Source organism: Equus quagga, chromosome 10, assembly GCF_021613505.1.
Source record: "Equus quagga isolate Etosha38 chromosome 10, UCLA_HA_Equagga_1.0, whole genome shotgun sequence".
Taxonomy (NCBI): domain Eukaryota; kingdom Metazoa; phylum Chordata; class Mammalia; order Perissodactyla; family Equidae; genus Equus; species Equus quagga.
Window position 1 is genome coordinate 87188486 of NC_060276.1, and position 15304 is coordinate 87203789.

A 15304-nucleotide genomic window follows, 5' to 3' on the forward strand; every position below is an offset into this window, starting at 1 on the left:
GAAGGGGTCCAGAAATCGAGGGAAATAATGTTCTGGAATTCATGGGGGGCATTTTTGAAATCAATGTATTAGGGTGGTGGGGGCTTATGAAATTCTGCTTTTAGCCCCAGAATTTAGATTATTGAATGAACACAAAGTCTGATGCATTCTGGCGTTCTTAGGTGCTATGGAATGAAATACAGAAGTCACCTCCTTTTCAATCTCTCCACTTTTCTCAGAAGAGAATAAGTATCCATGAATTGGGTCTGAAGAACCAGAAGAAGGACAAATAGTTCACAAACAATGGTTTCTGTGCCATTGACTGTCCAGTGCTCCAGGCCCTATGATACTCCTCAGCATTATGAGGATACTCATGGTGCTAGCATAGTACTATGTCCACTTTAGGCATCTCAATACTAACCCAGACTGGCCCAGTTTCCAGGGCAACCTTGACACCATGCTGTGTTGGTTCACCAGAGATGATGGCACACCCCACTGTTAGTACAGCCAACCTGTGAATTACTTTTCCTGTAGAGATGATAGTTTTGTACAGTATTTGGCATAGCTTTCACACATTTTTTAGAAAGCCAGCAGGGTTAAATTTTTATTTGTGGCTTTCGAACAGAATGAAACTAATGTTATGAAACCTTGACCTTGATCTTAACCTTCATGGTGGCAGAGCCAGCCAGTCCGCTAAACTGGAGGTTCTTGCCATTCTGAAGGCATACGTGAAATAGTAATTTGGACTATTACATGAAGAGAAATTTTGTCATTAAAAAATTAAATTTAATACCTAAGTTAAATGGTTATAATTCTTAACTGATAATAAAAGTATTAACTGCTGGTCACATTTATAGCTATTCTTTCACGTCACTAATCAAAAAGTGGAAATAGTACTTCTAGCCTTAAAATATCTCTTCTTGGCTTTGAAAACTCAATTTGATTTGAGAGTCATATGGCCCAAACGCCAGACTTTATTTCCTTACTACCGATTTGGGCCTGGAGGGGGACAGTTACATGACTTATATTTTCCAAATTCTCTGGAAGCCACAGAAAATATTCCCTTCAAATCCCGTGACATGGTCTAATGTCAAAGCTTCCCCCACGAGCAGAATATGCTTGGAACATTAAGAATCATGGAACAGTGGCCTTGGGAGGGCCACTAAAAACCATCCATCCTCCTCTCTTCCTAAATAAATGAGCAAATGGAGGCCTGCAGAAACCCAGGAACTTGCCCAAAGTCACACACTTAGTCTTGCATTTGGAACTAGAAGCCAGGCTTCCTGCTCTCCACAGCCATGGGTGCTTCTCTTCCCCCCACCAGTGAAAGGAGCCTCACTCTTTTCAGCATCTTGGATGCTGAATATGGTGAATGGGCTGGAAAAGAGTGCAGCAAGACAGCGTAAAGTTTAATGGGGCATACCAGGGCTGAGAAAGAGGGAAAAGAGTTATATTTTCCCCAAAGACCTAAAAATAGCCCTGGGAACTGAGAGAATTTAGACATTATTGGATATTATGTTACTATGGAATTTGTATAATATCTTTAAAAATTAAACATTTTTAGCCTTATGCTAATGTTTGCCCTTAAGGATTGAGAAAGAACCAAATGAAAACATTGACCAGTTAAAAACATTACTCCTAGAATGCCTAAGGAATGTTCACCCGTTTTCCCCACTTGCTATGCATGAATAAAGGGAAATTAAAATATGTTATTTTAGTAGGCTTACATCTTAAAAATCTATGTGATAATCCACAATGGTGAAAGGTAAGCCTTTTGTAAACTGATCTTACCCTCATCATTTATAAGGATTTTAATAATAATGAGTTAATACTGCAGTGGAAGATAGGTTTACAGACAGAATTGATTTTCTTAAGATTTCAGTTTCCCAGACCAATCTCTTAAGTCTTATTCATGTAACCTCCTGAACTTTCCCCAGAAGCTTAGAATGAAGAACAAATCAACTCTTCTTGGTCCTGAGGAAAGAACAGTTGGTTTTCCTCTAAACTCAAGTTTTTGCTAATCCATTCAACATGTTGTTTTGTATTAGGTAGAATGGGCTGCATACGCATTATGACTGGGGAACTGTTTGAGTAAGTTGATTTCTTCCTTTGACCTTGGAGGTATTAAGGCACAGATTTGCTTTTGATCACTTCTTCAGGCCACGTTGAAATATACACACTTGAGCAAGAGAGCTGCCCAAGATGAAACATCAAATGCGTGGGGCCAGGGTGTTAGGAAAGCTTTGATTTGAAAGGGACGCCATATGCTACTGATGCTGCTGTCCTCATGACCTCAGGGTGCAGCCACATCGTGGTGGACAGACATGCCCATTCCCTTCAGGAGCTAAAACAGTGGAGAGGCTTGGATCTGGGAAGAGAGATTCTGCCCATAGCTGTGTCATTACATCCCAGGGGGAAGCGCTTTGCTTAGTAATGCCTATTTCAATGCACAAACCGGTACCTAGCAACTACTTGCTGAAGGACAATATTTCGTGAGAAAACAACATCACATGCCAACAAACCAACGTTTTCCTATAAGTCTTCACTATATTAATGAAATGTTTTGGTCTACTCTACCATAAATCTATGAGAGTATAGACAATTTCTTTAATTCGATTATGAATGTAATTCCAAATTTCTCATTGATTAAAGTCATTTTGTGCCCTCAAATATTAATGCCATCTTCTCATGTGGTAGACAGAGCATTTAAAATTTGGTGACTACGGTGAACATGGACCCGCACCAAGGGAGGATTTGTTGCCTCTGCTGTCAATCCTTTCATGGACTGCCTCAGCTACAGAGTCACCTTGCTCAAGGGCATGCTCTTCCAGGGTGGCTCATATCCAGTGGCTGACGGAGGTGCGGTAATAACAGCCTGGCTATCTTGGCCTGATAAAAGACAACTCTAGTGGACAATCCTCTCTCCAGAGCTGTCCACCAGGTTGGCTGAGGCATGCCAGCTCTACTTCTCTTTCTGCCCAAGCTTGCTTCCCCCCTTGCCTTCCCCACGTGCTGATCCCTAATAAATACCCTGCCACACAAGCTCCATCTCAGTGTCTGATTCTTGGGAACCACAAAAGCCTGCAACAACGCCTTTTACATATTTTATTGGCCTGTAAAAGGAAACAAGTCTATCTAAGTCATCTACTCTTATTATGTGGCCCATAATATTTAGGGTTCAAATCAATGTTTCTGCTTCCTTTAAATGCATAGTTTAAACATATGTACCAGCACCTACTATGTGTCAGCTAGAATGCTAAATGCTGGAGATATTGAATTGAAAAAGTCATAGCCTGGCTTTTAATATGTGCACAGTTTAGAGAGGGTGAGAGATGACTATAATAAGTGTACTGATGACATATGTAGATAATCCACAAAGCAGATGATCTTGTGTGCTTAGTTTTAAAGCGGCTATTTTAAAGTAAAGGGATATGACTTTTAATGATAACATTAGCATTTGTAAAGCACTTGCACAGATAGTATCTCATTTAGTTTTCAAAATATCCTTATGAGGTAAGTTAATTATTACAAAAATCTCATGGATAAGAAACCAGAGGTTGTCTTCTGACCTCAAAGTCTGTGCTTTCTTTGCTGTTCCCAAACACTTTCTTTTTTTTTTTCTAAAGCTTGTGGACAGAAGGAAAGGACCACCAAACCATTTTGTGTTGGTATCTGTCAGTTCTCATTAGCAAACTGTGATCCCAGAATGTGAGGAGCTTGTTGACACAAAGCCCACAGGACCTCGATCCAATAGAACTTAAGAGAATATACTATTCTAATATAAACTTCTGGAGAAAATAAATACATTCCAAATTTTATATGAAACCAAAGCTGTGCTTATGAATTCAAAACCTTATCACATTTGGCTGTAATCTTTTGAATAGCTTCTATGCCCTAGTGTTATACGTACATGTTAACTTAAATGCTTTCTTTTAAAATTGTCAAGAGTTGGCCATGACTCCCTAGGAGCAGTTTGTTTTGTACGGCATGTTGTCATGTCATTGCTGCCATCATCATTGTCATCTCATCATCATCATTGGTAACCTTGATTAATAGCATATAATGAAGCAAATGTTGTGCTTAGGATTTTCTCTGCTTTATCTCACTTAATCCTCTCAACAGACCTTGAGGTTAATATTACCTCCGCTTTACAGATAGTTTGAATAAGTGCTTATGGTTTCTAATCATTCAGACTCTCTTTTTGGTATCCCGGTATCTTCATTATCTTCAAAAAGATCACCAAAACTAGTATTGCTATCATCATCACAAAATGTATATCAAATATCTGTACTTGCATATGTGCTATGGAAATAAATTTAAAGAGGTAAGCTCTCTCCTTGTAAGAGCTGACATTCTAAACCCTGCTTTTGGTTTTAAACAACTAATCTCATGACAATGTGTTCTCTTCAGCTTTGTTCTACACCAGCAGTGTGTTTTTTCCGTAATCCTAACATCCAATTATTGCCTCTTTCTCATTAGGACAGTGTCCTCTTTCTCTTATTTGATTCCACAGCTTCGTTTTCGGTTCATGATTTTTCAGGTAGCTGTTGTTGGAAGAAGCCTTGAGAAACCATATTACTAACAGAATCATTCGTCTGAAAAGAGACATGGAAAACATGTCGTCCAACTCTCGTTTTATAGAAGTTTTTTATCCTACGTCTCCCAACTTTTCAACCCCTGCTCATGCCATTGGCCAATGCTACGTTCTTGATTCTTCTTGCGTGACAGTTTCCCATGAACGATGCAACAGGATTCTTTACTAGTGTTGTTGAAACCAACATTCTAAGATTTTCTTTGACTGCCCACTTTGCCTACTAATTCATAGTGCTCAGCCCATGTATCCTTATATGTTGAGAGCATGAACTCTGGGGCCAGACTCCCTGAGCTCACATCCCTGCTCTGCTGTTTATTAGCCATGTGAGTTTCAGGTAAGTTATTTGGCCTTTCTGTGCCTTGGATTCCACATCTGTAACACAGGATGAGTCTATGTATAGACCTCATGGTACTATTATGAGGATTAAATGAGTTAATCCATGATGTATAGAAACCTAGAACCATGCCTGGCACTGAGTAGTACTCATGAATATTAGCTCTATTTGTATTATGCATTCAGAGTTCGAACAAATCGTAACTTCTCAAACATAGCTTTGGCTAAGGTGAACGTTATTCTCATCCATATTTTTTCCCAGCAAAAATTATGCATTCTTAAGATTTCTTGCTACATTACTATGCAATAAAAGTTTCCACTTTTAAGGTTATAGTACTAAATTGGTAAAAATAAATCAGAGATGGTTGCTAATTTATAGCTTAACTTTTAGCTTGTGTATTTTGGCTTAAAATTACATTCATGCTAGTGGCAGAAGACACCTATTGATCATTTTATTTGCCCTCCTATATGCCTGAATAAAGCTTAGATGGAGACAATTAAAGCAATGAAATGTGCAAGTTTCTCAACACTTTTTCTGGGAAATTAATTGACTGTAAAACAATGTACAGCCTTCTCTTCCTCCCATCACCCAATTATTCTCAGAAACACTATCTTCTCTCCTCCTGTGCACACCTCCTGCTCCTTTAACAATTCCTCTTACAGGTGTGAGTTAACCAGCCTATTCTGAAGTAGGTTCTGGGTTGTGGCCTGCTGAAAGAACCTTATAAAGGCACACTTTTGGTTAAATTTAAATTTAAGAACATCAGAGAGTCAGGGACTATATGGTCCACTCCAGGGAAGGGAAGATTATAGTAAATAGTACGAGATAACACATACAAATAATTTATTCCTTACATTAATTTCTGCTTTTCTAGAACAGTACAAGTATTGATTAGCACAATTTATACATTTTTCCAAAATAGCACAATTATTACTTAGTTTAATACATCTGAATCATTTATCTCTTACATTAATTCCTATTTTTCCAAAACAGCAGTCATTTATCCAGAGCCAGAAACCTTTGTAGCAAGTCTTGGATTTGAACAAAGGGTAGAATATCAAATTAAAATGGAAAAACTACAATTCTATATTACCTAAGTCCATGCTGCCTAATAGAAATGTAATGTGAGCCACATAAATCATTTTAAACTTCATAGTAGCCATATTAAAAAAAGAAAAAGAGACAGGTAAAATTAATTTTAGCAACATATTTTACTTAATCCAATATATCCTGAATATTATCATTTCAACGTGTAATCAATAAGAAAAGTTATTAATGAGATATTTTACATCCTTTTTGTCATACCAAATCTTAGAAATATGGGGTTTATTTTACACTCACAATGCATATCAATTTGAACTATATATTATTTTTGAGATTTCATGGGCGTACTGAAATCCCTGAGCAAAAAGGGCATATATGGTGGACAAGTCTAAGAACAAGAGCAAAGAGCTTGAGCCTGCAAATTATGGATAAGCCTGCTTAGAACCTGCAAGCAAGAGTTGCTTAGATATTTCAGAGACTCTTGTCAATGTGACTTTGCCCAATAATTTGCTAGGAGTCAGGAAACCCCAGTGCACTCCTGGCTTCACCACTAACCGGCTGTGTGATCCAGTGTGTCACTTATGCTTTCTGCTACTCAGTCTTTTAGACCACATTATGAAGATCTCTTCCCATATCCCGGATATTCTTTCTATACACACACACACAGGCACACACACAGATACTCACACCCCTGCTCTAACACTTACCTATTCTTATGGTAAAGGAGCTTTTTAAAAATCTATTTCTTCTGTCTTTTCACCACTAAGAAATCTAATATTTTTACTTATTGGGTTTCTCCATTTTTCCTTTTCTTCTTTTCAAGAGATGTGCATGGGTGATGGTTTATATAAGTGACTAAAAATGGAAGTAAGCTCATTAAAATATTGCTTTCACCAGTCTCGGAACATAGTGAATTGCTGAATTTATCGTTCATTTTGAGAATTCAAAAAAAATTTAAAGATGGTGGTATCTTTTATGAAAAATGTTACATTTTTCCTTTTCTTTTCCTCCAAGCTCCCTCTTCCTCTCTTCTCCTCTAACAAAGGCATCGAGCAGCAGATGGTTGGCAAAGGATAGGGGTGGTTCAGTGGTGGGTGGGTGGGTCAGCCATCGCTTTGCTTTGGTGCATTGAGTTCCTGGATATATGCCAGGGATATTTGAAGGAAAAAGAGAGTGGTACAAGCTTTTAGGCAGAGTGTTCATTCATAATTAAGTTGCTTAGTTGCAGGGCCATCAAAGGAAAACTTCAAATACTCTGACAGCAAAGCCACCTGTGCTAAAAGCAGAAGCAGGATCATGCAGGGGAAAGGCAGGGCTGATGGCAGATACTCAGGAAGCACTGAGCAGAGAGGATATTTTGAAAGACAAAAGCAGGAGCCTGGGCTGTGTGTCAGAGGAACCAGGCAAGCATTTGCTAGGTCTGAGACTCAGAATCTATCACCTTGGCCTGGGCTGATGGCACAAGAATCTTAAGCCTTTCTTTGTGCACTGTGTTGCCTCAAACAGGAGAGTGTGATTTTAGAACAATAAGCCAAAGACATCACTCATGGAATATTTACTCTGCATTGAGTATGATGCTAGACACAATGAGTACAATATCTAATTTAATCCTCTCAACAACTTTGTTGTTAGCTGCACTTTACAGACAAGGAAACCAAAGCTCAGCGAGGTTGAATGATCTGCCCTGAGTCTCACTACCAGTAAGGGGCAGAGGCAAATTGACCACAGGTTTCTCTGTCTGCTAAGCTTAAGATTCTTTTTCTTTTTGCTTCGTCCACCCTCCGTCCCTGCATCCACCTTGGTTTGACCCTCAGACAAGACACATTCCCACCAGACGACTGCATCAAACGGTCAGGATCAAAGGTCAATCTGTTCTTAAAACCTCTTACCACTTGAGTCTTTTTAAGACCAGCCCCTCTTTCTAAAATGTCTTTGGGAGCCTCTAGGGAGTCTGGAGACTCCAGATAACCACAGGGGCCCTATGACTTCCTAAGGAAACTTTAAGTCAGACTTTCCTTGGCCTTGAATCCAAAGGATTTAGGTAAAGCTCAGTTAGGCTTAAGACTCCATAAAAGAAACCTGCCTGAGTCATTTTATTTTGCTCCCTGAGATGATATGAAGTAGACATATGGGACCAGGCTGTCTACATCGCCTTGTCAGAACCCAGGGACACACTGACGGTAGAACAGGAGAGGCCCCTAGAGATAATCTAGTCAAATGGCCTTGTTCTATGCATGAGAGGCCCGGAGAAGTTAAGGTGACAAATGTAGCAAACAGCAAAGCAGAACTGGAGTCCTCATCTCTCCCGCCAAGGCTAATGGCTATTGGATGACAGCCCCATCCTTCCCCTCCCTCCCAAACTCCTTTCTCCCTGCACTGATGGCCAAGTTGAGACTAGGCCTGGCAGAGTGAATTTCCTGAGCTAAGGCATGACAGGTAGCTACATGAGAAAACAAGCCAACACAGCTTCTGATACACATGGCTTACTCCTTCAAACAGGCAAGCACTACAGATGACATGCACCTCTCCAGGAATATAATGGTCACAGACACATAGCATGCCATAGTGGCCTACTGCTTCCTTCCAGGTAGGCAAAAGTTTTCACGGTGTCAGGCCCCCAAAGAATAATATCATAGTAAAGAGTATTTTGAGGAACATTCGCATTGAGAAGACATTTGGTATGTAGCCTTTAGATGGTGCTAATGTTCTACTGGAACACAGAGTCTGCAAGAACTGTTTATGCTCAGAATCAAGGAGGTGGAAGAGACCTCAAGAAGCTAGCTATATTTCATGCCTCTTGTGCCAGGCCCTTGGAACACACTCACAAACATGTTTGGATAAAAATACATTTCCTGGGCTTGCGTTGCCACAGCAAGGTTTTGGTAGTGCTAAATGTACCAGACTACTCTAGGCAGGTCTCATGCACTCCATGCATGCCATCAGTCAATACTTTAAATGTGAATACACATCCTCAGAATTCAGATTCATCTTATGTCTTTGTGCTTTGACTAGAGTTTATGGTGATCTTGGTTCATAATGTCCGATTGTGTTGCCAGATTGTGTGATGGAGCCATTCATTTTGTGAGACAGTTTTCTTCAGGAAAGCCTCATTCATTCACTTAAGAAAGAACTGGTGAAACCTAGCACCATTCATTTTTTTGTGGCTCTGAAAAGAAGGGTGGGGAAAGACACATCACACCATAGCAACCTTTCTACAGCAAGCTTTTATGTCTCATTTCTTCTCTTTTCCACACATTGTAAGTTCCTGAGGCTCCAATTGTCTCATAGTCCTGCCAAAAGAGACAATGCTTTGCTATCTAGTTTTTCTTTGCCAATGCAGCGGGTGACAGGCTGTGTCACAGTTGCATTGTGAAGCCTTGGACATTGTTGAAGTTTTTTACACAGGGAAGAAAATAGCTCCTTGTCCATTCACATGGACAGCTCTGCACGTGTGGGAGCTCACAGAGACTCCCAAAGTAGAATGTCACCCTTAGTATATATACGTGGTCCTGGTGAGTATGTGTGTTTGTGTGTACGCATGTGTATGTGTGTTTGCATGTGTGTGTTTGTATGTGCCCTGAGTAGAGGAGAAAGAAGGACTGGGGAGCAGGGAGGGGTGAAGGTCAGGAGGGAGGCAATGATCCCATCCAGATCATCTGGAGTGAAAAATTTGGGGAGAGTCATGATACCATCATTCCAATGTCTGAAATTCTATTATAGTGGGAAAAAATCAATTTGTCCAGAAAGATCTAGGAACAAGCAGTATTAGGTCCAAAAGGATGGAAATCTTTGGGAGATAGATTTCAATTTCAGCAACAACTTTTGTTTTTAGTTTTTTAAAATTAAAAAAAGAATTCTAACTTACATAAGAGTTGCAAGAAAAGTGCAAAGAATGCCCACATACTGTTTATCTAGATCCCTCAATTGTTAATATTTTGCCACATTTGTTTTTTGTCTCTCTCATATATGTATTTATATTTTTTTGAATTATTTGAGAGTAATGGCATTATAATATCCCTATATTACTAAATATTTTATCATGCATTTTAAGAATAAGGACATTCTCTTACATAACCAGAGTAAAATTATACACTCCATGCTCAAATTTCAACAATTGTCCCAATAATGTCCTTTATAACAATATGTTTTTCCTCTGATCTAGGATCCACTAGGATATGTTACTGGTGATGAACTTTTTAAAATTTAGGATTTTCAGAAACAAAATGGGCTGTATCAAATATGAAATTTCAAATATTGACTTTAGCAAGTATATCATATGGCACTTACCAGCTTGGGGTGTGTGGCAGAATAAATGACCTATTTAAATAAATAACCCTAAATAACCCAAAACCTTTATGGTTGAGGCTTTTAGGGTCCCGTGTACGAAATTTGCCTGTCCCAAAGTTATGAAAATATCCTCTTATGTCTTCTTCTGGAAGCTTTATAATTCTAGGTTTTACATTTAGGTTTATACTACATCCCAAATAAATATTTTTGTGAATGGAGTGAAGTAGGGGTCAAGGTTCTCTCTTTTTTTTCTATACCGTTGTTCCAGTTCCATTTCTTTAGAGCATTCAGGCCCTGCTAATCATCACGTATGTTTCATAGATGAAGAGATTTGGCCAAAAGTTTGCACGAGACGTAGAGCTGGGCAGAGGGCATTGCACTGGGAGGGTGTGATCATATGAGGAGCAGAGGGATAGCATTCCTTTACCTTGAATGTCAGTGGTTGGGGATTAGTCCTGGGCGTCTGAGGTGTCACTTGTGGTCTTCGTGCTGAATTTCAGAAGACAGCAACTTGCTTATTGCTTCAGAAAACATCTATCAGTGGGCTGGCCAAATGGTAAGTTACCATTAGAGGGAAGTTGTTCCTGCCCAACCACCCCTGAGGGTCCAGTAGTGCCCCAAAGCAATAAATACATAGATGGCGATTCTCACGTGGATTTTACTTGCAAAGCACAGAACACTGTACGAGTTCATTTCAGAAGAAGAGATATTAAAACTGAGACTGGAAGGACGGGCAGGAGAGAATCAGGTGGAGAGAGGGTTAAGACGGCACCAGCACGTGTAGGGGGTGGGGAGTTGGCAGACAGAAAGAGACTGGGTGTGGGAAGTAAGGCAGAATGTGGAGGAGCATGGAGATGACATGGAAAGGCAGGCAGGGGCTGACTTGCCTCTCCAGGTCCTTTGTCTTGTGCTAGATATTTTATTTTATTTTATTTTATTTTTTTATTTAGTGAGAAAGATTGGCTCTGAGCTAATAGCCATTGCCAATCTCCCTCTTTTTGCTTGAGGAAGATTGTCGCTGAGCTAACATCAGTGCCAATCTTCCTCTATTTTGTACATGGGATGCCACCACCGCATGGCTTGATGAGCGGTGCATATGTGCACGCCCAGGATCCAAACCTGTGAACTCCAGGTGGCTGAAGTGGAACACGTGAACTTCGCCACTACACTACCAGGCCAGACCCTTGTGCCAGATATTTTAGACTTAATTTTAGGGGAATTGTGAAGCCTTTGAAAAGTTTTCAGCGTTAGTGACTTTTCTGTCCGAAGAACTTTTGTACACAGAAAAATATTCTTATAGTTTCTTGTGTCTTACTATTCAATTTATGAAAATAATAAATATAAAAACATATTTTTCAAGCTTTTAGGCTCAACTTATAAGTTATATTTATAATAGTTATAATCTTAGTGATTTTTGTATAACAAAAAGAGCAATCACTTTAATTGGTTATTTGATTAAGGTGCACTTATTTCATAGATTTGACAGATCAAATTCTTGTAAATATTTAACATCAGTTCCACCTTTAATTAATTGAATTACCTTAGATATTTCAAACTACATTTACAAATTTAATGTATTTGATTCTCTCACATTTACAAAGGCAGACCCACAAACCTAACATGAAACACCTTCCTAAAATTTAGTATATCAAATTCTCTTAAGCATTTCAGAGATCTTAAGAAAAGAGAAGCCTGCTTGGAGCAGCACATGCCTTCAACACTTGTCCAAACACAGTGTACCCAAAGTGTTCTTGTTTTTAATACCTTCCTTTTGTTATCTGGTTAAGCAAGGGGAGGACATGTACTTGTTCAGTTTAGCTGAGGTTTCTCAGTCAGAAATTCTGGGCTGTGAAAGTCTGACCAGAAGTCTCGCAGGCCCTATGTTTTACAATGTACCTGGGAATTGTTTTACTCAGATATGGTATGACATGCAGATGTGGAAAAGACCATCATGAAAGAAGAAGTTTTTACTCACAGATCCTTAAAATCAGGAGGCACTCTGTACCATGCAGAGCCACATGGGGAAGCACCAGAGTCAGTCAGGAGGCAGAAGGAGTGAGAGAAAAACGTGGGCAAGAGCTTTTATTGGGGTTTTGGTGGAAAGGAATGGGTGAGGCAAGGTAGGCTAACAGAGCAGACTTAGGACTGAATAGCTTGAATAATTTTGGCAAGCTCTGGGCTATAAGTTGTTGTTGTTGTCTGGTACCTGGCCCTGGCGTGATTTAGGGCAGAGGGATAGTGTCCTGGACTGCAGGAGCCTGATAAAAGGAGGTGGGGATGGACTCAGGAGTAGTTAGGTTGCAGCAAGTTGTTTGCTATTCCTAGGGATTAGCTAACCTTAGGAGGGACAGCCCCTACCTGAATCTTCAAGGCCTCAAATGCCAAAGCATCATAAAATACAAAAAATAAAAAAAAACATGAGCATCCTACCCAAAATGAAGCAGGTAACTGTTGGAAAGGACTTTTTTTTGTGGTCAGCTTTTGTCTACCATGTCACCTGTCATCTGGAACTTAACTGTAGCCAATCACACAAATTTTAGGTTCTAACAAAATAATATAAACTAATATTTCTGATCTGAGATCATTCATCTACTGTATCAGCTGGGGCCCTTTTTGGACCCTCTGATTGTAATTCTCTTTTGCATAACCACTGGTAATGCCTTACATTAGGGCCTATTACATTATATATGGAGGAATTTTGAACCCTGTACTCTGGCCTCAATTGTGTCTTCTATCTCTTTTCTCTTTCTAATTCTCATATACCTCATCAGTTGCTCTAATTTTAGTGCTTTATTCACTTATTCACACAACAACTAATTATTGAGGGCCCACTATGTGCCTGGCACTGTTCTAAGTGCTGGGGATACACCAGAGAACAAAACAGACAAAAATTTCTGCCCTTGTGGGGCCTTAATTCTAACAGAGAGGTAGACAACAAACAACGCGCGTAAGTTACTTGCATAATATATCAGAAGGTGGTAAGTGCTATGGAAAAAAGAAAAAGTAGGACAGGGTAAGAGGGATTGGGAATGCTGGAGAGGGGTGTGAGACAAGTTTGAAATAGGGTGAAGGGCGTAGGCCTCACAGAGAAGGGAGCATCTGAGCATAAGTTTCACATTTACTAAAAGAGTAACATCATTATAGCTGAATGCCAAGGCTGTGCTTCCATTGTCTACATCTCCCATCCTTTAAAGGTTAGATGAGGGCATACTAGGAGGAGGAGTAGAAAGAGAAGGGACATGTGACTTGCAGATGAGGTGAGATGCTTGGATGTTGAAGGTGGTGCTAGGGTGAGCATATGTGAGCTGCCCTGCACATTCTGCAAGGGGTGGAGTGCTAGGCCCTTAGAAGCTCTGTGCTGGGCTAGGCAAGACGGAGGCCACACAGACACAGGAATAGCAATCTTCAGCCCAGAAATGGTGCTGGAAGCCATGAGAATGAACAAACTTAAAAGGGGACCCTAGGAACACCCACATTTAGGGGGCAGGTAGAAAAGGGGGAACCAATGGAGACTTCTGAGTGGTTTCCACCAGAGATGCTGAGGCTGGTCCAGGAAAGAAGGAGCTGAGGAAGTGGAGGTTGGAGAAGATCCAGGGGGTGGTCAACTGTGCATCCCCCACCCAAGGATTGTGTGAGGATTTGGGGTCCGATGGCATTATGGGGGAGTCTTTGGTGACCTTGGCCAGAGACATTTCATCAAAGTGCAGAGGAGAGAGGCCAGACTACCAGGGGAGGTGGACTATAGTGACTGAAGGCTGCAGAAATGGAGCCAGCAAGACAAATCTACATACTGTGCTTTTTCCAGATTCCTGGGTAGGGAAGAAGAGTCCTGAGTGGTGAGCTCCTGTGGCCTGCTCTGTCTTGTCCAGGACCTGCAGGCTCACATCTATTGTTCTCCACCACCCTCAACTTCCTTTTAAACAGCATTTATTGTCTTACACTAGCTTGCATAGTCAAGGAAATTCTTCTGACCCTTCAGTGTCATCACCGCAAAGAGGCAGGAACATGACAGGAGCGCTGTTGTCCTGTGATATGTTTGCATGCTTGCATGATTACTTTCCAGTACCCAAATCTTGCCTCTGGCATCTTTAAACTGTATTTTCATATTTTTATTTATCTAATTCCCTTCTACTTTTCTCCTTTTGGCCATTTCTGTTAAGACATTTTGATCATTTTTAAAGTAAATTGCTCTCAATAACTACAGGGGTTTACAGTTGTAGTATTTTATCTGGAAACATTTCTAAGAAAAATCCAACGATGGGAATATGAATTTCCTTTTTCCCAAGGACACCTTTTATTCAACCAGTTTATTTCACTCAGACTTTTTGTCTTCTTTTTCTGTCGGGTTCTGCTTCTGGAATGTTGCATTGAGAATTAGAATACCAAGACGTTAAATACTTGCCATCTGTTTCCAGTGTATATTTTAATAGGATAACAATAATCATCTAGAAATACAGGAGTTTTGATTTCAGTGTGTGGAGTCTGATTGCACCCTACCCCCACGTCACACTGAGCAATCAATGATTATGAACGTGAGCTTGTTAATGTCTAGTATGTGGATGTTGCATTGAATGTGGTCTAAGCAATCAAAGGACTGTAGTCTCTCTCTCCCATGAGCAATATAAAGTAGCGTGTGTAGATTGTTCTCTGGTTTATGCATGTTATCACAGACATTTTCTCACTTGATTTCTATGATAACCTTGTGGCATTGGAAGGTGGGTTTTATTATTATCATTATTTATCAATATCATTTTACTGAAAGGAATTCTTGGAAGATAGTGGTGCTGGCAGCATCATAGGTTTTGAATCTTCTCAGAAAAAATATAGAGCAACTAGGATAGTAACACTAGAACATCGACAACAAAACCATGTGGCGAGGTGTCCCTACGAAGTCCAAAAGATAAGCAAATCTGGGACAAAACACCAATAGCGACAAGACCCGTATAGAATCAGCCATTGTACAGGGGAAGTGAAGGAAAGAAATGGGAACTTCTGTGAGCCCAGGAAATAGATCCAAAAATTGTCCAATGATTTCTCCAAAGGAATGTATTTCCTCTTAGCTTGGA